At 45.2% G+C, this 22,401-nt stretch overlaps 1 protein-coding gene across 2 annotated transcripts in view; it reads left to right on the forward strand.

The window, feature by feature from the left end:
* The window catches only part of FOXN3 (forkhead box N3), a 400,969-nt gene that overhangs the window by 86,682 nt on the left and 291,886 nt on the right, over window positions 1–22,401 (forward strand). For both annotated transcript variants that reach the window (XM_082851618.1, XM_082851619.1), the window contains exon 2: window positions 17,750–17,865. The gene's annotated coding sequence lies outside the window, so the exon portion shown is untranslated. The remainder of the gene's footprint in view (window positions 1–17,749; window positions 17,866–22,401) is intronic.

Below are 22,401 nucleotides of genomic sequence, written 5' to 3' on the forward strand. Positions count from 1 at the left end.
AGTGCGCGGGTTTCTCGTTGCTGTGGCTTCTCTTGTCGTGGAGCACAGGCTCTAGGTGCACGAGCTTCAGTAGTTGTGGCACATGGGCTCAGTAGTTGCGGCACTCGGGCTCGGGCTTAGTTGCTCCATGGCATGTGGGGTCTTCCTGGACCAGGGATCGAACCCGTGTCCCCTGCATGGGCAGGCGGATTCTTAACCACTTCACTACCAGGGAAGTCCCAAGAGCTGTTTTTAAATGTGTGATTTCCATGCTTATGTCACTACATACTAGCATACTCTTTTTTTTTTTTTTTTTAATGAGTGTGAAATCTTCTCCCTACTCCTGTTGGTTTAATGACTACAGCATTGATGAGCAAACAGTGGCAAATGCCTATTAATGTTACTCACGGACCACTGTGGGTTAAGGAATGAACTAGGCATTGACCTCCCCTACTTCCCGTTAATTGTGTATGTCCGCAATGTGACCTAAATAAAGTTAGGGTTGATCTCTTTCAGAAGACGTTTTGGATTTCTCCTTACGATAAAGTTAAGGCAAGCTGATATATGGCTTGTAAGCAAACAGACCTTTTCAGCGAAGCACTTGCCCAACTAGGGAGTTATTATTATTGAACGTCGGTTTCTGGATGTGGTCAAATTCTCAGCTTTCTCAGGTGTTTCCTGGCCTGCCGAGGACTCTAGGAGAAAACCGTCTTCATTTGTCACTGCTGTTTTCCATTGGTGGGGCCACCCGATAGCTGCGATGGAGCTGCGTCTTACCTTACCACCTCGGAGGTCCAGATGAGCCCAGTGCTTGCTGGGATCGGGTATTTTCAGATCTTTGCCATCGTGCCGTGAGACAGACTTCTGGGCTCACTTGACTGACTGCTTAATTATCTGCTGTCCACGCTGCGTAAAGCAGATGGGTTCAGGGACGGTGTTTCATTAGCTGTGTAATTTTAGGCAACCCACAGAGTAAAGCAAGTGAGCAAACGCCACATTAACAACCAGCACCAAAACTCCCTTGGTCATGCTGTGATCAAGTTCAGGCTGCAGAGATAAGATGCAGCCATCACAACTTAGCCGGGCAGAAACCATGCAGGGAACTGAGTCACAGATCATGCATCTTTTCCAGCCCTTGGCTGTACCCCATTGATATTCTGTTTCTTTGCCGGGGGTGGAGATCATTCTAGACCTCTAGGGTGCATGGAGGCCTGTCGAGGAACAAAGCGCTTCATGACAAGGTTGTGTCTGGTTTGGAAGCTGCTGGGCTGAGTGGGGATTAGATCCAGGAGCTCTGGAAGGGTTTGTTGAGATTGGGAAGTGGTAACAACTGGTCGTGTGGGCCATGGTTGCTGTGAGAGGCGGTTTGGTCTGGTAATATCATAAGGTGTCGTCTTACGGAGAGTTCATACCAAGAAGAGGTTCTCTCCCCAAGCAATGTGAAGCCACTTGTCGGAGATTTTCCCCAGACCTGGGGCTCTGATTAAGGTTAAGGTTTTGGGGTGGCAGGGGGAGCTGGGGAGACACATTGGTGGCTGGCCCAGGTTGTCATGGACACTCTGTCTCCTCACGCGGAGTTGTGTCTCTTTGCCCCGCTCTGGCCCTCTCTAATGCCCTTGAGAAGAGCCCCAGCCTACATACGCTGGAGCAGGTTGAAGGGCAGTCCATTGGGAATTATTGCCAGGATAGATCCAGAAGAAATGCTATCATTTTGTCCTCTCAGTTTATCAATAGGTTGGTAAAAAGATCGCTCACTTCTGTCACAAAGTGAGATGGATGCGTAGGAATCAACACATTCAGCATTTGGACAACCCCATGGCATTGTAGCCGCCCTGCAAACACATGGGTTGGACCCTTGACACGTGGTTTTGGAAGTGGGCTAACGTAATACCTCAGATTCCAGTCTTGCACGGTTGACGTTCCCCAAATGCACGTGAGTTGATTAGCAATGCACGTGATCCCTTGGCTTGTGTATTCCCTGGCTGAGTGACCCAGTTAGAGGCCTGGCCCGGGGACAGAATGAGCAAGGCTAGCTGGGCACTGTCAGGAAACCCTCCCAGCTAGGGCTGGGGGCTCCTGCCATCCTAGTCATGGGTACAAACAAGAAGGGGGAGAGCCCCTGCTGTTGGTTTGGCCCTGGGTCATTTCCTTTCCGGAAAATCCAGTGGGCTTAATATTAGAGCTTGTTTCATGGTGTCACATATGGCTTTTGGAAGGAGCCATTGTGCACGGTCTTCTGGTTTTTCACCCAATTGTTAACCAAACTTGAAACATTTAGCAGCTCTTTTATGTGCTAATATGTCCAGTGAGGCAAGAATCATTATTGCACCCTAATCATCGACCAAGCAGGGCTTCAGAGTGGTCGAGACCTAGTGAAAATCACAGGCTTGGAACTCACTAGGCAGGGACAGAACCCCAGCCCCAGACTCCGTCTGTCCTCCTGTTGTCTCTCAGATGGTGAAGTGGTTCCATGTATAAAATGTGTTGTTGCTGTGAATGACTGTTGTTGGTAAGGAGAGCTGGAAACATTCTCATTTCTAGATTACCTTTCAAATATTCAAATGCATGCACCAGTAGCATATGGCTAGAACTCTTATTTTTTCACTCAGATGTCTTCCAGTGTGCTTCATTGAATTCCAAACCCACATCAGGTTTGAATTTTGAAAATGCCAACTGTATACTAACTGAATGTGAGAAACGAAGAAAACTTTCATAAATTAAAAAAAAATGGTGATTTATTATTCTGCATTCAAATAAACCAGCTGTATGGATTTTTTTTCCCATTCTGGTTTATTTGCATCTTGATAATATGGAAGGAACAATGTTCCTGTGTATTCTTAGCTAATTTTCTACAAGAGAGTTCTACAATAGCATATATCAAAGGAAAAGGGACTACGGTGGTCTTGCCCATTATCTCTGTAGGCCAGGAGCATGGACTTCGCTTTGGGTGGATGGAGAAGCCTTTGTTGTCCTCAGATGGCTGTGCCTTCTCAGCCTGTCCAAAATTTTGGTCCAGTAATCACCTGACTCTGATTTCTTCCCATTTGGAGGAGTTTCATTTGTAGGTGCCACTTATGCTTTTGTTACTTACCAGGTAGGAGATTCTCAAGCACTTTAAAACTAATTAAGGAGGGCTTTTATCTGCCAGAGTTTCTTCAGTTGCAGAGAAAATTAGTCCAAATGTTTGTGTTTCACACGACCTTAATCAGAGGCACTATCATTGGAAGGAACGTTGGCTTGGAAGTCGGAAAACCACCTAACAGAGAGAGCCCAGGTATGGGGCTTGAAGAGATTGATAAGCTTTGTGATGCCCTCTTGTGGAAACAGTCCCCCTTCCCCCACTGTCAAACATATTAAAATGCGCCACGGACCACATGCAATAGAACTTATACATTGTACATCTTCAAATCGAAGTTATCATTCATTGTAAAGTAAAACATTATATCCCACTAAGAGAAATGCTGTCTAATATAATTAGATGCACTCATTTCAGAGAGTTCAAATGTAGAAAAATGTGCTTTTTAGAATTGATGAAATACAGTTTAGTTATAAGTTGAGTTGCAGTCAGGTCGTTGAGATAATGCTAAATTTTGTGGATTTTATTATAATTTATTTCTAATATGAAAGCTAAAACACCCATGTAACCATTATCCAACTTTGGCAGATCTCAACATTTTGCAATTTTTACTTCAAATACGTTTTAAAAAAAAAAATTGAAGATATGACTACAGACTTCTGAGTATCCCTTCCCCAATCCCAGAACTAATGTCTCCCTTGTGCCCCCATGTAACCGCCATCTTGAATTTGGTGCTTATCATTCCCATGCATGTTTGTCAACTTTTACTATATATGTTTGTATGCATACATATATTTAGTGTCTTTAAAAACACTGCTAGTTTTCCACCAGTATGCATCCCTTCCTTCTTCCTTTTAATACTAGAACCCCAGAGCTTTAGCTAGCTGAACACCATCTGCCAGCGATGACTAAGTGACTAAGTTCTGCCTGATGGGTGAACATGGAAGGGATGGATACAACATCTGGACTTTGCCTTTAAGATGAAGGAGCAAGCCTTTCACGTTCTCTTTCCTCTTTGCTTCTAATTAGGACAGGGGCGAGGTGGTAGTGAGCTACTTAAGCCCATACAAATGTGGGAGACACACAAGAAGATAGCAGAGTGACAAGATGGAAAAATTCTGGGTTGGTTTGGCCCTGGGTCATTTCCTTTCTGGCTATGTGGTTAAATAGAAAGAAGTAAAAAATCCAGTGGGCTTAGTGGGCTTCAGGGTATCCGTTGCTCCAACACATCCCACTCACCCCCTGCCCTGCCACCGGGCTGCCCACCATCTCAGGCTGTTTCATGAGAAGTAAAAAACAACCATATTTTTATTTAAGTCAGTGTTATTTGATCACTATTAAAATAGACCGCAAAATGTTCTTCATTTGTTTTTGGCTGCGTTGTGTCTTAGTTGCGGCACACGGGATCTTTCGTTGCGGCACACAGGCTCTTCGTTGCGTCGTGTGGGCTTCTCTCTAGTTGCGGTGCACAGGCTCTAGGGCACGTGGGCTCTGTAGTTTTCGGCACGCGGGCTCTTTCATTGAGGTGAGCCAGCTCAGTAGTTGCGGCGCGCGGGCTTAGTTGCCCCAGCATGTGGGATCTTAGATCCCCGACCAGGGATCAAACCCGTGTTCCCTGCGTTGGAAGGCGGGCTCTTTACCACTGGACCACCAGGGAAGTCCCTGACCTCAAAATGTTCTAATAGGAGTGGTTTACATTCTGATTATGTACATTACTAGTGACTTACTGTATTAAAGACTTTCACTTTTCTTAAGCAGGGAGGATTAGGGTAAAACACTTTCATGTAATTCATTGCATCCTCAGATTAAAAAAGGAAAAGAACACATTTTACAGCTGCCCCAGTGACTAGGTATTAGTGTCCAGTCCTGCAATGGACATGACCCCATCGAGGGCATGTGAACTGAGCTCCTTATCTTTCATATAAAGATAGAGGAAGTTCATACACACTTAGGACAGCTAGCTGCTCTGTCCCCAATAGAGCAAATGTCACAATGGTAATTTGAGAATGAAAAGGAAAAGTTTCCATTCCCAGGAGAATTTTCTTCCCAAATCCTGACTCAGTACCCAAGTGAGCATCTTAAGATTGAGACCTTCCTGGTCAGTTTCTCTTCTCCAAGAGCTGGCCCCAGGGACTCCTCACTGCTGCAGGACAAACAGCAGAGCAGCTGCTCCAGGAAAAAGGCGACCCGCACCTGCTGGCCCGCATCCTTGCAGCTCCAGCCAGGGTACCAGGCTGGTTGGAATGCTTGCTCTCTGCAGAGTGGTTCAGCGGCTCAGGAGCTCTGCCCAGAGGGACAATGTTTGTGTCAGAGCCACAAGTGGATAATAGGGGAGTCCAGGGACCACCTCTAATTCTTTCCTGTCCCTCTTTGCAGCCCGGATGCTGTCCGATCACACTAGCTTGTGCCTGATCTCTTGGGTCAACTTGGCTTCTGGCCTTAAAGGCCGGTCTGGTTTTTGGTTTCCCTCTCAAAGGGCACTTGCAACAGAGTGAGGCAAGGCACCTGGCCCCTCCTTTTGGATGGGTCTGGGGCCATCCGTTCCAGTCATACTGGATGTACCTTGACCTTGGGCCTTTTCCCCCTCTTGCATTAAGTATTGGGTTGTCACAAATGAACTTATCTACCCAAGACTCACAGGCATAGAGAACAGACTCGTGGTTGCCAAAGGGGGTGGGGTGGGGGAGGGATGGAATGGGAGTTTGGGATTAGCAGGTGCAAAGTATTATATATAGGGTGGGTAAGCCACAAGGTCCTACTGTATAGCACAGGGAACTATATTCAGTATCCTGTGATAAACTGTAATGGAAAAGAATATGAAAAAGAATATATATATGTGTATAACTGAATCACTTTGCTGTACAGCAGAAATTAACACAACATCAGCTATACTTGAATACAATAATTGTTTTAAAAAAAGGCAGCATCAAAAAAAAAAGATTTGGGCTGTCAGGTGAGTGGTTCTCAGACTTCTGCAGTCTACTCGTTGCTTTGATGCAAAAGATATTGGGTTCCACTTACGCCGTCTGTGCCTACTGCTTCAAAACGCACAACAGAGGCTCCTGGCCTGAGTGAGAACAAGGTGAGCACTGCTCTAGCTGACACCCACAAGCTAAGCTGAACTCAGTACTGCCCGTAAAGTAAATTCATGGTGGGAAAAAACAAAGTCAAGCAATACCGAATTCCTTCCCTCCTGTGGAGGCTGGAAACTCAACAGTGCAGAGGGTCCTGTGCAAGGAGAAGAAAACGAGGTCCAGGTAGCAGGCAGTGTGTGCATTCTGGGCTGGTTGAACCGCGAGTTTCCTTGGATGGGTTTTTGAATTCTAAAAAAATGAAACTGAGAAGTGAAAATTCCCTTAAAACACCAGTTCTCTTATCAATTTGCCTAATCACCAGTTCACCAGAAATTCAGTTCCGCGTGGAGTGTTTTTCGTGTTTGTTGCCACTATCTCAAAAAAAATATTTAATTTAAAAATTAAAATGAAACGTAAACTAAAATTGAAAAACAAGCTGGATGTGCCCTTCATTTACAAACCCTATAACGCCGAAGAGATGGCAAAAAGAAAGAAACAAACAAACCAAAGGACATTCCTATGTAAAAACACTCAAAAAGGTTTCAAATAATAGGCAAATTGCTCATCAGGTGACTCGCTTTAGGCTAATTGGTCTTGAGTCAAGGGCATGCAGAAGTCGACACTTTTGTGCTCAGGGACACTTTCTCAGGCCTGTATTCATCTTCTTTCAGACAAAATTCTAATCAACTCTCTTATTTGGTTCCCCAGCCCCTGGCATATTAGATGTGAATCAGAACAGGGAGGGAACAGCCAGAACCAGACCACTTGGTGTGTTCAGAAGGCCCGCTGGTACCCTGACAGCCAGGGAGGGGCAGGTGGAGGCCAGAGAAAATGAACATGCAAGTACAGGGATGAGAACACTGCACTAGCGAGGGGCCTTGTCCTGTGTGCTGCCCCGTCTGCCCTCCCGCCTCAAGATTCTCTGGCTTCTGAGGGCACCTCTGTATTATAATGCGCATAATGCCCGCCAAATCATGAAAAATATTTGTAACAGGCTAAATCACATGTTACCCACTTTGCCCCATTCATTGTTTTCTCATACAATCCATTTTAGAAAGGTTTTCGTCAAAAGGGACCAAATCATTGACTCTTAAATTGGGACACCCATTGGAAGAAACCAGTTTCCCCTGCCCTCTGGGAGAAGCCTCCCCAGAACGCTGCCCCTAAGGGTGCCTTCCGCTGCTTCATCAGCTCCTCCAGGCCAAACTAGAACAAATCCAATGGCCTGGAAGATTTCACTCCGAGAAGTCCTCTTTCACCAAAATGACGTAGCAGGACCAAATCCAGTTCGTTCTTTTTTTTTTTTTTTTAGCAGTTCAACTTTTATTTTACTTAAAAAAATTTTTATTTACCTTTTTCTTTTTCTTTTCTACAAAAGGCAGATAATGATCGTTGATCTGCAATTGCCGTGTTGTGCACTCCCCGAAAGGGGGCAAAGTTGGGAGCTGGGGCGGCAGCTCGGAGGATGCCTTCACCGGCAGGACTAAGGGGGCAGGCGCCCCCGCGGCCCCCTCTCCCGGCCTAGATCATGTCGGTGGTGTTGAAGACCCACTCCATGAACTTGTTCAGCTTGTCGGAGGCACTCTGGACTCCTGCAGCCTCAGGTTGTCCTCTCGAAAGTGCCCAGTTCATTCTTGATGTGCAGGGTGATGTGGGTAGGAGCTCGTGAATAGCCCAAATCACCATGAAATCTACTTTGGATTATTTGGTGGCTGCTGGTCCAGAATGGCTTCCTTCCTTAAGGAGACATATTAGGATTTTCCAGAGAAACAGAACCAACAGTGCATGTGTATGTCTGTGTGTATATCTATGTATCTTTCTATTAAGGAATTGGTCCATGCAATTATGGAGGCTGAAGTCCCATGATCTGCTGCCTCTGAGCTGGAGACCCAGGAGAGCTGGTGGGGCAGTTCCAGTCCAAGTCCAAGGGGCTGGGGACCAGGAAAGTTGGTCTAAATTCCAGTCTAAGTGCAAGAGAAAACCAAAGTCCCGGTTCAGAAACAGGCAGAAAGAGTGAATTCACCCTCACCTGCCATTTGTTCAGTTCAGGCCTCCAGGGGATTGGCTAAGTCCCGCCCACGTTGGGTAGGGCAATCTGCTTCACTCAATCCACAAATTCAAGTCCCATCCAGAAATACCCTCACAGACACACCCAGAATCACGTTCAGCCAAGTATTGGGATACCCTGTGGCCCAGTCAAGTTGACATGTAAAATTAACCATCACAGGATGCGAACCAATTTATTGCCGCTTCCTGCTGATTCCAATCCCCCTTTTACGTCCAAAGCCCAAGGAGCCTCTGATCATCTGTCCCCTCCAAGGCCCTCTCTGAGGAGTGGCCAGGATTTAGGGTGGGACACATGGGAAGGAAGAGGGTTCAGGAGGTGGGAGCAGGCTGAGAGGATGTGCTTTGGGGGCAGGGGCTGACCTCAGCCTGAAGGCTGACCCATCTCCTTCCACCCTTGGAAGAATATAGGTGGGCGAGGGCCGAGAGGAGCATTGCCTAACTTTGACCACCAGCCATAATTGATGCCCACACCGATTTATCTGATACTTAGTATCTGTCCTTTTATAAGTATTGTTGCTACAGTTATTTTAAGTCCTTTACAAGCCAGTACATTTGTGAGCACACCTAGAGGCAGTGTGGCTCTTGGAAAGAGCATGAGATCAGTTAACGGCAGGCAGAGTTTTGCCTCTGAATGTGTTGACTCCAGGCCAGTCACGGACTTTGGAATCTCAGTGCTCTCCCATAGGAGATGAGATTGCAGATAATTGCCACACTAATTCATAGTGTAATCTTGTCATAGTCAGATGAGATGACCTATATGAAAACACTTCATAATACTCAACAAATATGGAAGGGTGAAGTAAAAGTAAGAAATGACTGTTTTTTACTGCTGTGACTCTGTTCCTTAAGTTTGTAAGTACTGGTCAGGATTAGTTAAAGAGTCATCACTACCTGCCCTGCTGGTACTCGAAGACTAGACTTTAATATACTGGACTCCTCTCGAGATGCTTTCAAAAAGTGACGTAGTTCTTTGGCCAATAAAGTGTATACACGTGCCTATTTTCTGTTTTGCCTTATCTTACGGATGCGTTGATCATTATTATCATAGTATGTAGCCAAGAACGATTCAGTTTAGGAAAATAATAGTCAAAACTTTGCTGGTCTTTTGTAGGATGGTTTTGCCATAGCCCTTGCAAATAAAGTAGTGGCTTCTTTAAAACATGCCGGTTCAGTCACGGATCTGCATTTTTAAAGCCTGCAATTGATTGTTCAGTGTGAAAATTGTATTCCAGTGAAACACATCAGCATGTAAATCTAAAGTGTGGCCATTTTCATCTAGATTGAATATTATTAAGTAGCCCAAGGGATAGGCTGTAATTAAGATTTCGAAGAACTTACTTTTGTTGACTGTGATGAGTAACCCCAGTATTGAAAGTGGCATACCAGTTTGAAGAAGGGGAAGATGGCCCAGCAAGACAGTATCTACATGTTTTGGCTTTTAGGTGTCACGAAAGAATTTGAGTTTTCTTCACCGATCCACACATTTGATGAGGGCAGCGATTTGAACGTGATGCAAATACGAGAATGTTCAGATTCCAGGGAAATCACATTTCTTTCTGAACGATGGCAGATTTCCACCTTGTTAGTCCCTCACTGATTCTAATACCTTCTTCCATGGGTTTAGGAACAAAGACCAACTGGGGACAGATGAAGCCCTTGTTGGGGTTTATGCTTTTGCCTAATTAAAACGATTGGATTCACAGCCTGCTAATGCAGCTCTAGTTAGAAGGGAGAACAACTCTCAGCTTGGATCCACTTCGGAAAGTTTGCAAAACCTCCCCCTGCCTTTCACAGAACTGAGATGGCACATTTCTGATAGCGTCTTCATTGTGGTGCAATTCCATGATAACTGTTCTCAGGTGAGACGAGATGCTCACCTTGTTCTGTCCTACGCACACCGTTTCAAAAGAAAGAAACAAAGTTCTCCATTTCTCTCAGGAGAAGTTAGTGAAAGAATCCATGCCTATTTGCACCACCTTAAGCAGGTACCCAGCAGGCTAGGTTGGCACACAGCTCGTTTCAGCCATCCGTATTTTCAGGTGTACCATATGTATTTAGTACATCATTTGATAATGCTAAAAAAAATATTAAAGCAGTGTGAGACTAAAGGAGAAAGAAGATGAATGTTAGCATTCCCCTGGGGTTCATGGGTGAAGGAATTAACACAGCGTGGCACTCTACCCTAGCTGTGTTTGTTTCCATGGCAACAGCTACGTACATGTTTCAGACTATCTACAGTGACACAGTTGCAGAAATAGTAGCTTGCAGGTTTCTGATATCGCATCAGTGGACAGGCAGCACGTACTATATTAAGTAAGTGTAAAAGAATTTAAAATATAGCTCTGATTCAGATGTATATTAGCTCAGCTAAGTGATGTATTGGGGATTTCGGCATTCCCCTTCCTCATGACAACAAAATCTGGGCAAAGTTGAAAGTTGCAAGATTCCAGTCAAACAATTATCCCTGCTTGGGTAAATATCATCAAATGAAACAAATGTGAGTGAGTTACAAAGGTAAGAAAATGGCTTTTGTAGATGACATATTTCAGAAGGATATTGTCAGTGAAGCTAATTTTTTGGAGGGCGGGTAGTGATGGGTAAGGAACGTAAGCTTTGGTTGAAAATAGCTGAGTCTTAAAGCAAATCAGTGTGCACCAGAATCTTTAACTGCTGCTGAGTTTATGGTAACTAAGGTATTTGAATGTATCATTCTAAAATTGCTTTTATATAAAAATGATCAGGTGAGGAGCAGAGAGGCTGACTGGGTATATGCAGTTAAAGAGAAATTGGGGCTCCGTTGTCTTTCTGAATGCTTATGTAAATATCTCCCTTCTCGCCAGGATGACCCTGGTTTGTCTTTCACATTCGCTGCTACTTTTTGGTACCATTTACTGTCCTGTGTGTTTATATTATGCTGCCACGTTGTAGCCTGATAAGACTTGAGTGTTGGTTAGAGAGCACCCAAGTAAAGATGATAGACTTTGTAAGTGTGTGACTTTGCAGTCAAATTGTACAGTAATTTAGGAGAACTGTTCAAATGAGTATTTAGTTACAGGCTAGACCTCTGCTTGTGAATAGTAGCCTAGGTATTAGGTTAATGGATTTTGATGTGCACATTATGATTGCGGGAGCTTTCAAGTATGTTGTAGTTCAGTTTATACTGAGGTTTTCATGTCAGAATATTTTTATTTATGCCCATTATTCCACGTAAGCCTGCATTTACCTTACAGTTTTATTATTTATGTATCAGGAAAGAGAATGTAAAATGGCATGGTAATTTAAGCTAATCTATTCATTTGAGGAGGATTTGTTTTCTGACCATAGGTGGACTTTTACAAAAAGTGGTATGAGAAACGCAGCTCTTGTATGTGTGAGACTGTTTTTTATGTGCACAGGGAACTGTCTCCCACGTCTACTGCACACTGTTCTTCACAGTAATTATTTGATTGAATGTTCAGAGAACACCTATGGGAGGAGGGGGTTCGGGAGCTTCCTGCACACCTGGGGGTGTGGGGGGCTGGGAGAGATTTGGGGTTGTGAGTCAGGAATGGAACCCTAGAATGTTTGACACCCTAGTGGATAGATACGACTTGCCTTCTAAATAAGGTGATCCAAAGTGAAACTAGTGTTGAAACCTCCCAGCAATGCCCATCTGTAGCCTGAGCCACCCAGAGACGGGAAGTGAAGTCTGTGTCTTCTAAGGGGAATTTTTGTTTTTGTTTTTGTTTTTTTTATGGTGGCTCATACTAAAGGCAGCTCCTTTCTCAGACGGGGAGCCCCTCTGCCTATTCTCACACTCATCTCTGTAGTTTCGGGACCCCAGCCCATCTTTGGGGCCGACGGGAGGGCAGGCTTGCAGACCCCCTCCCCCATGGCCTGAGCTGCCCGGCGGGCCCTGGGTATCCTGGTGGGTAGCCTCTCTCTGTGACAGCTGCAGGAAGCCACCTGTGCTTGGTCTCCCGAGGCAGAGAAACCAAATACTATTGGTGTGAGGGTTTACTTGATGTTCTGCTATTACATTTGAGGGGCCCTGGAAGCCTTGGGTTCATTACCCTTGAGCTCTGAAACTGGAAATCAAAAAAGTGCCAATGAACTACTTTGGATGATAGTTCAACTTTTGCCTGTTTGGGGAGTGCAAGCCCTTCCAACAGTTGACACGTTTGTGTATATTTTTTTCATCGTCCCAAAGTACTTTCCAGTGTAAAAAAAAAATCTCCAAAAGACACCAGTCTAAGCCATGGTATGTTAACTCTTTCGTAAAAATAGAAAAACACATAAACCAAAACATAAAGCCCTAGGCGGCACCAGTCATTCAAATGTAAAATCCTGGCAGTGCTTGTAGGAAACTCAATTGCTTCCATCTGAAGAGCCAGGAAGTTGATTTGGAAAAAAGTAAATTTGAGGGATTCCCAAATAGTGGCAGCATGAAATGAATAAGAGAAAAATGAAGGTACAGACTGATCTTATTACCAATCGTAAATGGCAATAGAATTGCCAGAATAAACTTTCTGGGCATAGCTCATTTAGAGTCTCCGCTGCCTGGTTGTTTCTGAAGGTTCTTAGTGGTCACAGGGTAAGAGCCAATCCCCAGGCTGGTGTCCAGGGCTTTCCACCATTAGTCCCTTTCCAGCCTTCTCTGTCACTAGGTCTCTTTCTTGAGCATCCCGGGGCCTGCCCTAGGGTAATAAATACTATATCCTGGCCTCGTGGGGGAAGTTTCTAGGCCTTTGCTCTTGCTGCTGTCTCTGCCCGGATTCCTTTCCTCCCACTTTCCCGGCTTCAATTCCAATTCCTCCAAAAAACCTTACAGATCTCCCCGTCACCTTCCCTGGGATGACTTTTCCATCCTTTCCATCATGCTCCCATAGCAGTTGGTCTTCAAATTATAGCACTTATTTCACTCTATTAGGATGAGTTGTATCTTTTCTGAACTGTGATGTAAATGTATCAAAGACACAGGACCGGGCTTCCCTGGTGGCGCAGTGGTTGAGAGTCCGCCTGCCGATGCAGGGGACATGGGTTCGTGTCCCGGTCCGGGAGGATCCCACATGCTGCGGAGCGGCTGGGCCCGTGAGCCATGGCCGCTGAGCCTGCGCATCCGGAACCTGTGCTCCGCAACGGGAGAGGCCAGAACAGTGAGAGGCCCGCGTACCGCAAAAAAAAAAAAAAAAAAAAAAAAAAAAAAAAAAAAAGACACAGGACCCTGATTTAGGTACTTCTGTAGCTTTTGCCATACCTAGAACAGTACTTCAAACTTGTTTTTCATTGAATTCTTAAACACTTGCAAAGGTATACATCATTGAACAGTCTTCTGCTCAAAGACAGACTGTTAGATACTGAGATTCCTAAGTCTATGTCTGTCCCAGAACCAAGCGTCGTGACCAATTCAGCTACTTTCGGATGCTTCCAAACTTCTGGCTGTTGGGCATCATCTAAACACGGAAGCCAGGTGAACGGCTGACACTCTTTTCATCTTCATGGAATCAAAGATTTTAGAGCCAGAAGGAACTTTAGGGAGCTAAAATCATATTACAGAGGAGAGAACTGTGAGCTTGAACCGGTAAGTGACTTTTCCGAAGCCACGTGGTTGTTTAGTGACCCAGGTGTGTGGATCCAGCCGGTAATATCACTACGTGGTCCTGCCTCCTGAGCCTTCCTGGCTGTGGCCTTGGGTTCCACTGAAGATATAACCAGTCAATTTCCTTTCTGCCCCGCTTTGGGATTGGCTGGCCTTCTGTCTATACACACCGTCATCCAACAATAATTCCATTAACTCTTTGCTCGAGGCTGATATCACTGGGATAGAATTAAAAACAAAAGAGAACTGAGAGTTGAACTCAGGGGGACTGAGAGCAATGCTAACAGTTCATTAGCCATCGCCTTGCTAAAGCTACGGTAGCTGCTGGATTCAGTCAAGTTCAGACCCTTAAAAAGAGTGGAAAAAAGAAAGCACATAGTTTCCAGTGCCTGGGCACTGCACAGCCGTCCAGCTGGGTGTAGCACCATGGCAAAAAGATCTGTTCAGTTTCAGAAATACAAGACCCCGTGCTTGCACACAGGGAGGGGACTGTAGCTGCAACTGGGCCTGATTTGGCATTACTTCTGCCTGCAGTTCTATCAGACACAGCTCCTATGGGAAGTTCATTAGTATCTAAAGAAAGAACCAACCCTCCAAGTTGACATAAGGAGCAGGCCTTGTGTGTGTGTGTGTGTGTGTGTGTGTGTGTGTGTGTTTAAAGGCCTGTGTCTAAGGTCGACAGGCTTTTTAAGAGAAACTCTTGGTTTTCTATGTAAACGGTGTACCTCCTCTGGTCCAGAGTTAGCCTGTTCAGGGAATGAAACACAATTCAGGTTTCTGAGTTGGAAGCCTGATTAATCTTTCTGCCAGTTACATATGGAAATAAATTAGTAAATGGTCCATCTGGGACTAAACTACTGCAGAGATGATAAATTATCGCCATCATATGTCTGTGTTGCTGCAGACTGAGTCGTGCTCACCAGGAGCTGCTGAAAGATATCTGGATGCTCTAGCGAGGTCAGAGGAATAAAAGTTAAAAAAAAAAAAAATTAGAAGTAAAAAATTTACCTTGAAATGTTTTTTTGGGAGGACAGTTTGGTTGGTGCCAAGTTTGTGCCTTAGAACTGCTCTATCTGCAAATATTTAAAAGGAGAGTCTGGGCATAAGAAACATTTTACTTTTATATTTTCAAAGGCCAATATAGTAACAAGTATTGATTAGTACCCAAATGTCTCAGTGAGTAGGATAGTATAATTATATACACAATAAAAGTATACCCCTGTGTAATATTGCACCTTATAACTTGCAGAGCAACTTCTTGTCTGTTTTCTTATTTAAATTTCAAAGGTGGGACAAGTCAGTGTCTCTAATTCTTTTTTTTTTTTGCGGTACGCGGGCCTCTCACTGTTGTGGCCTCTCCCGTTGCGGAGCACAGGCTCCGGACGCGCAGGCTCAGTGACCATGGCTCACGGGCCCAGCTGCTCTGCGGCATGTGGGATCTTCCCGGACCAGGGCACGAACCCGTGTCCCCTGCATCGGCAGGCGGACTGTCAACCACTGCGCTACCAGGGAAGCCCTCTAATTCTTGATGGATGAAAAAGTGAGGTTTAGGAAGTTGAGTGCCTTGCCCTTAATGACACAGATGGCTAAATGGCAGAACTGGGATGAACAACGGATTTGGAATCCAGCTTCATTTCCATCAGAGCCTTGCATGACATCAAAAACATTTTCAGTTTTTCATCATTCATCTAGCAGCACCAGGAAATAAAGCCTTCTATTTCTGTCAGTTTTCTAGAGGCAAAAGCCATACCTTCTTGATCATGAAAAGTAGTTTTTTCTTTAATTAGAAGTGTTGAGTATTAGTTTAACTTTTTTAGGGCATGTTTTAATTTTTTTAATTGAGGTATGATTGACATAAAATTTTATTAGTGTCAGGTGTACCACAATGATTCAATATTTGTATACGTTGCAAAATGATTACCTCAATAAGTCGAGTTGACATCCGCCACCTTACATAGTTACAAAAAAATTTTTTTTCTTGTGATGAGAACTTTTAAGATCTCCTCTCTTGGCAACTTTCAAATATGCAATACGGTCTTATTAACTATAGTCATCCTGTATCTCCACGACTTACTTTACAACTGGAAGTCTGTACCCTTTGATCCACTTTATAACTGGAAGTCTGTACCCTTTGATCCCTACACCCATTTCTCCCAGTCCCTGGTTTAACTCTTCCTTTTGACTGAGGCACACCCCTCTCCACTTGAGTTATTTTATAAAGCTAAAACCATCAGTGCCTTCAGGGGCTTTTTAGGTGTGGTAACATTTTGCCCCTTTGCAGAATGGCCCGAGGCTACTGTGACATCCAGATTCTTATGCCTGCTTTGAAATTTTCTTTTGTGTCTTCCTCCAGGGCAAACCTTCAGCAGTTAATCCTTGAAGCAGCTGAGGTGCTCCCCTCTAGAAAAAGCAGTTCAAAACGTACAGAAAAGCAGACTAGACTTAGAAATTATTAAATCACCTGGTTTATCAGACGTCAGTTTCTAAACATAAGCCATAGGTGCTGCTAAGTAGTCTTCATACAAGAAAGAGAAGCAACGGGCCCCTAGCATTTACGTGTCTGTGCTTGGCAGTAACCTTGTCTCACCGAGATCACCTCCAAGTTTCTCACGTATCAGCCAGACCTGGTTCCTCCATGTACCTGAATAGCCCTCATGCTTTCTCACCCTGGGCCTTTGCTTCAGCTTTTCCCTATTCCCGCCTGTCAAAATCCTGTGCAGATCTCAAGTCCCATTACTATTGTCTTGATGCTTTCCCTTACCTGCCTCCCCACACCAATCAGAAACAAATGTCTCCTTTGAAAACTTCTAACTCTTTGTTAGAGAAAATAACACGGTCTGTATTTGAGTTGCCTGTATACCTGTTTTATCTCCAATAGAGGACAATACATTTCTCAAGGGCAGGGATTTCATCATCTTCTCTCTCTGACCCTTCTTCCCTCCCCAATCCCTAGCCCAATCCTTGGCCCTTAATTGAAGCTTAACATGCAGTAGAGTAGGGTAATTTTATTTTTTAACAATGGATGCAATGTCTTTGGATGAGTGGATAAATTAATGATTTAAGATGTATCAGTATCACTTGGAGGGCTTGTTAAAACAGATCCCTGAGCCCCACCTCCAAATGTTCAGATTTAGTAGATCTTGGGTTGGGCCAAGAATCTGCATTTCCAACAAATTCTCAGGTGATACCGATGCTGCCCTTCCAGGGACCACAGTTTGAGAACCACTGATAGAATGAATTTGTTTCCTAACATTCTCACACTAAAGCTCATAGGCTCATACCATTCTTTTTATTAGAGAGCCTATTGCTGTGTCTTCCTTGATGTGTAGGTCCAAAAAATATCTTCCATTAGAAATTATGATGCCGTCTATCCCGTGTACCAACTTTTCTATTTTGTAAGATTATAGGTTAACCGTGTCCTCCAAACCTGTAGCCCATTTAGTGAGCTTTAGCTTGATGGCATCTTTTTCTCCAGGAATAGAGCCAGCGTAATTTTATTTTACAACAACAGACTAGGGAGTCATTGACTTTGCAGCCTGTATACCTGGTCTACCCGGAGGATCAAGGCTGGTTCTCATGGTGGAAGGCCGGCCTTGGAGGCTTGCTGGCGCTCTGATGTTTTTCCTTTATATAGACAAGTGTTTCAGTGGCAGCTGAAGTAAAGTAAAATGATCTCACAAATGTCTCAATGGCAGCTAGAGTAAAATAAGATAATCTCATAATATCTATGGCATGTATTTTCAAATCTCTGGGTCCTTTTATGCCCCATGAGGCAGTTTCAAGAACACTCCATCACGAAAGACCCAGTGCTTCAATAACTTTCCAAGAAATAAAGAGGTACCGTTGCAATTGACTTTTTCGCTGAAGTATGTCATGTTTTAGAGAGTCAGGCCAGAGGTGACATCCACCGTGGTTGAGAGGGTTCTCTCTCCTCCTCTGCTCTAATCCCGTCGTCCTTCTGCTCCTCTCCACCAGCCACTAGACGCATCATCTCCTAGAAGACCAGCGTTCTCGTGATCATGGAGGCCTCTCTGTCCTTTCTGTGACTGGAGCAATGCTGACCTCGGTTTCCTGGACCCATTCTGACTCAGGTAACCAAGCTTTGCCTTCCCCAGCTGGCGTACACCTCATGGAGATTGCACTGAACAAGTGAAATACCAAAGCTATATTTAAATGCAAATGCCAAATTGATTGTTTCTCCAGCAATTGAAATCCTCCCCCTCTTCCTCCGCGTCTTGGCGTCTTCTTTTTTTTTGCGGTTCGCGGGCCTCTCACTGTTGTGGCATCTCCCGTTGCAGAGCACAGGCTCCGGACGCAGGCTCAGCGGCCATGGCTCACGGGCCCAGCCGCTCCGCGGCATGTGGGATCTTCCCGGACCGGGGCACGAACCTGTGTCTCCTGCGTCGGCAGGCGGACTCTCAACCGCTGCGCCACCAGGGAAGCCCCCTCCGCGTCTTATTTTTCTTTTTTTTCCCCCGCGTCTTCTTAATGATCAATTTATACAGCTGATCAGACTGACAATGTGGTCAATGAATTTAGGCATTAAGATAATGAGTCACATCTTTATTTAAAATTTTGGTGTGTGTCATAGACACAAAGCAACAGGAACATTGCTGGGAATTTTTGTATAGAAACTAGCCTCTGCCGTACATAGTTTCTCTAAGTCATTTTCTTTCCCATAATACTATGTTTCTTTTTATAAATTTATTTATTTATTTATTTATGGCTGTGTTGGGTCTTCGTTGCTGTGCGCGGGTTCTCATTGCGCTGGCTTCTGTTGTTGCGGAGCACGGGCTCCAGGCGCACAGGCTTCAGTAGCTGTGGTTCGAAGGCTCTAGGGCACAGGCTCAGTAATTGTGGCGCACGGGCTTAGTTGCTCCGTGGCATGCGGGATCCTCCCGGACCAGAGATCGAACCCGTGTCTCCTGCATTGGCAGGCGGACTCTCAACCACTGCGCCACCAAGGAAGCCCCTATGTTTCTTTTGAATTGTATTAATCTTTCTAATGTTGGACCTTTTAATTGAGTTTAATAAGTATTATTGAGTATCTGTTATGTGTTCTCAGGGCAGATGGGGATAAAAAACTATAAGACGTATAAAAACATAAGATACATCCTCATGCAGCTCAGACCTTAGCAAAGGAGCCGCGACTCACTCATAAGAAAATGGCAGATGGCGCTCAGCTTCCGGCCGGAGCCGTGCACTATGGTACCTCTCTGGTTCAGGGAATTAAGAGACTTTGAGGATTGGGACTGAAGTAATCGGAGAGTTCGTGGAAGAGGGAGGGCTGAAGGCGGGCTTGGTCACAGCCAAGAGGGAAGAGAAGCAGCCTGGTCTGGCCCGGAAGGCGGGAACGAGCCTGCCATGAGCCTAGCCAGTGAGGACCACACAGGGCTTGGAGGACCCCGAGCCTCTTCTATCCCAGCCAGAGCCAGGCTCCTCCTCAGGGCCTGGGTCCCTTAAGGTTCCCCTGGGGACACGCTACCTGCTCTGTTAGAGTCACCTTGGCTGACGGCTTCCTTCAGGGGACCCTAGTCTGTGGTGCCCCAGCCCTGGCTTGGCTACCTGGCTGGCCTTCTGCTTCCTTGGGCTTGCCCATACCTGGCCTCTGCCTCTCTACCTGATTGTTTATCCTCACATACCTGCCCCCCTCCCCTCTACACTCTGCCTGGCGGGTGTGGCTTGACAGGGCCCCGGGATGAACCAGGTGCTGTGTGAGGTCAGTCCCTGGTGATTCACAGTGGGTGATTCTGATCTGAGAAGTGGAATGGAAGGGTAGGAAGAAGAAGCCAGGAACGTGAGTTTGTACGTTGGTGCCAAGAGCGTATCAAGAGTTCTGAAAACCAGAATTCAGGGAGGGCCTCAAGGCTGAAGCTGGGGCCGTAGTCAGGGACGGGAGCCCAGTGTGCTGATTCATCTTGCAATGGCCCAGCAAATCCTGCCCACACCTAGCGCTTTTGGATGAAGCAGTGGCGGCGTTCCTGCCCTGGGTCTTGAGGGTGCTGGTGAGGGTCGCCGGCCGAGGCTCCCGCCCAGCCCGTCAGGTCTGCGTGGCCACACACCACCTGCCTTAGCGTGCACCAGTGCTTCTGGAACTGAGGCTTGGCTCATCCAGGAGCTCAGGCCTTCCTGGAGTCAGAGCCCTGGATCACCAGCCACCAGGAGGTGGAAGAAGTGGAATAACAGTATTCGTGTTCCCCTCCCACACAAGCGACTGCCTAATCTGTCGTTGCCCTGCCTCTTCTAAGCCGGGGTGGGTCAACTACGGCCCGCTGGCCAGGCATGGCCCACTGCTTGTTTGGGGTGGACAAGCTGAGATGGTTTTCACATTTTAAAATGACTGGAAAAGATTAAAAGAAGAATGGTATATTTTGCCTCGTAGAGATGATATAGAATTCAGACTTCAATGTCCCTAAATTAAGTTTTACTGGAACATAGTTATGTTTATTTATTTCCAGATTGTCTATACCAGCTTTTGCGCTACAAGGGCAGAGTTGAATAGGTGCGTCAGAAACCATAAAGTATTCACTTTCTGACCCTTTATAGAAAAAAATGTGCTATCCTCTGGCCTAGGCAATTGATTGACACAAGTGTTTGCAAAATTTGAGGTGTGGAACTTTTTCCCTCATAAAGAAAATAGGATTGAAGGATGAGTAGGATTTAAATAAGCAAGAGAGGAAGAGAGGCATTTTCTAGATTGAGATAGAGAATTGGTCCTAGTCTAGTTGGATTTTTCTGTTCATCTATTTAACTTTCAGTTAAAGCTAGATATGACACTGAGGCTATTTCATTTCAGGAATCTAATTATTAGGGTCGTCTTTAAAAGGAGGCATCCAGGCTTCTCAGGTTAACGTAAATGTTGGAACAAATCAGCACCAAATTAAAATATAGCCTGCATTTTGGAACTTTCTTCTTTTTACTTGGCACTGGGTGTGAACTATTTTGTTTTAAACCAAAAAAGCATTTTGTTTTAAATCAAGTAAGCATTGAAGGTTTGCCATGAGTAAGCTATGGCATTTAATCTTCGCAGCATTTTCCCAGTCTGGTGGGGATTTTTGATACTGTTGAGTGAAAACTGGTGAAAGTTGGAGATGCGAGTTCTAATCGTATTAGCTAGCTGAGCCAGGGCAGGCTGTGGGATACTAGGGTAAAAAGTGCACTCCAAATCTCAGGGTTTAGCACAATAAAAGTGTATTTCTCACTCACCCAGAGTTGGATTGCACGAGTGTGGCTTTGCTGCCTCCCCCATCCTGTGACACCTACGTCTCAAACTGTGGCTTCCTGGTTGCTTCAATATGTGAAAAAGAGTTGAGAACACACACCCGTTCTTAGGTGCCTTAGACCGGAAGTGACTCAGACCAATTCCACATCCACAGTCCATTGGCCAGAACTAGTCACATGACCCTGTCTCGTTGCTGGGAGGGTAGGAAGTAGGGAGCAACGTGAGGTACGGTTGGGGTTCCCACTGCCCCTGCAACACTGTATCACTGTGGGAAAGCCCAAACTTTTATCTGTGCTTTGGTCTGCTCATGATTAAAGGGTAATTAACCCAGACCTACATTTTTTCACACAGTTTATGGAAGGCTTAAAAAGATGTATGAAAGATCTCTAAAAGGTATAACGAGTTGTAAAATATGCAAGATATAATCGTTACCTAACTTCTTTACCGGGTCATGGTGATGGGCTGGAGTTGGGATAGTCACACGTGCCCCAGTGTGCCTGGAAGCATCCTAGCATTTGCCAGTTGACCCAACAGAATTGTAATACAGCCCTTCCTTTCACACCTGGAAGTATGCTGGTAGGGACAATACATGACATGCTCACCCCAGCTTCACCCCACTGGTCATCCTTGAAGATTAATGTTAGCTACTGTTTATTGAGCCTCTTCCAGAGGTCACACTGTCCTCAGCTTCTGCCTGCCTTCTTTTCATTTAATTCCCCAAACAAACTTGTGAAGTAGGTACAAGTAATGTCATTTTAAGATGAGGTAACAGATGCAGAAAGGTTTAAATTGTGGTCACAGCTAGAGAGTGGCACCAACTTGCTTTGAACCCAGCTCTTTCTTGCTCTTTCCAGCTCTTGCACGTGACTGCCTCACTCATCCTTTACGAGGATTGTGCCCTTGACCACGTGGGGCCCCCCTTCCCTGACACTGGTTTGGGAATCTGTTCCCAGACCGCACACGGGGAGAAGGGTACAGCTCTCAGTGGTGAGTCCAGCCCTTTTTGACCCCGATGAGAAGACAAGTCATGGAATCATGAAGGGGTTCTCCGGAGCCAGCAGTTAACAGGTTCAGGGTGGCAAGCGCTGCTCCTGACTTTCGCTTGGTCCCTTTCTGCCTGCTTCCCTAATGTTGACAACTGCAGCTCGTTTTAAAAATGGGCACCACCTTTATATATAGGGAGAAAAGATTTTATTTTGAGATCTAGTGTGGAGTAGAACTCTAGCCGGTGAAGACTTGCCATGTGCTGTGCAGTTGATCCAAACAGGCATCTTCCCAACTTAAACAGTGAGTAGAAACTGAGCTCCGTTTTCAGGAAGTTTGTTTACAAGTTTGTTTATTAAAAACAACAACAAAAAAAAGCCAAACCACAACCAACGACCAGTTTGCTTGAAGAATTATATCA

The sequence above is a fragment of the Leucopleurus acutus genome, assembly GCF_964270905.1.
Source record: "Leucopleurus acutus genome assembly, chromosome: 1".
In the NCBI taxonomy this organism is placed as follows: Eukaryota; Metazoa; Chordata; class Mammalia; order Artiodactyla; family Delphinidae; genus Leucopleurus; species Leucopleurus acutus.